Consider the following 216-nt stretch of genomic DNA (forward strand, 5'->3'; position numbering starts at 1 on the left):
CCGCTAAAATTGGAAACGAGTGTGCCGTCCATTTTTTTTTTCCTTTTTTTTTACCCCATTATCCCAGTGGGCTGTGTAACTAACGCTGGATACTTGTGTTGGATCCACTATAGAATTAATGCCCACAAACACCACTATATCTGAGAAATATGTTGCTGGCGAAGTGAGAGAAGTGAGAGGGACCTCTGCAGGAAGGGATAAAGATGATGTAAAGAC

This window comes from Penaeus monodon, chromosome 24, assembly GCF_015228065.2.
Source record: "Penaeus monodon isolate SGIC_2016 chromosome 24, NSTDA_Pmon_1, whole genome shotgun sequence".
Classification (NCBI taxonomy): Eukaryota; Metazoa; Arthropoda; class Malacostraca; order Decapoda; family Penaeidae; genus Penaeus; species Penaeus monodon.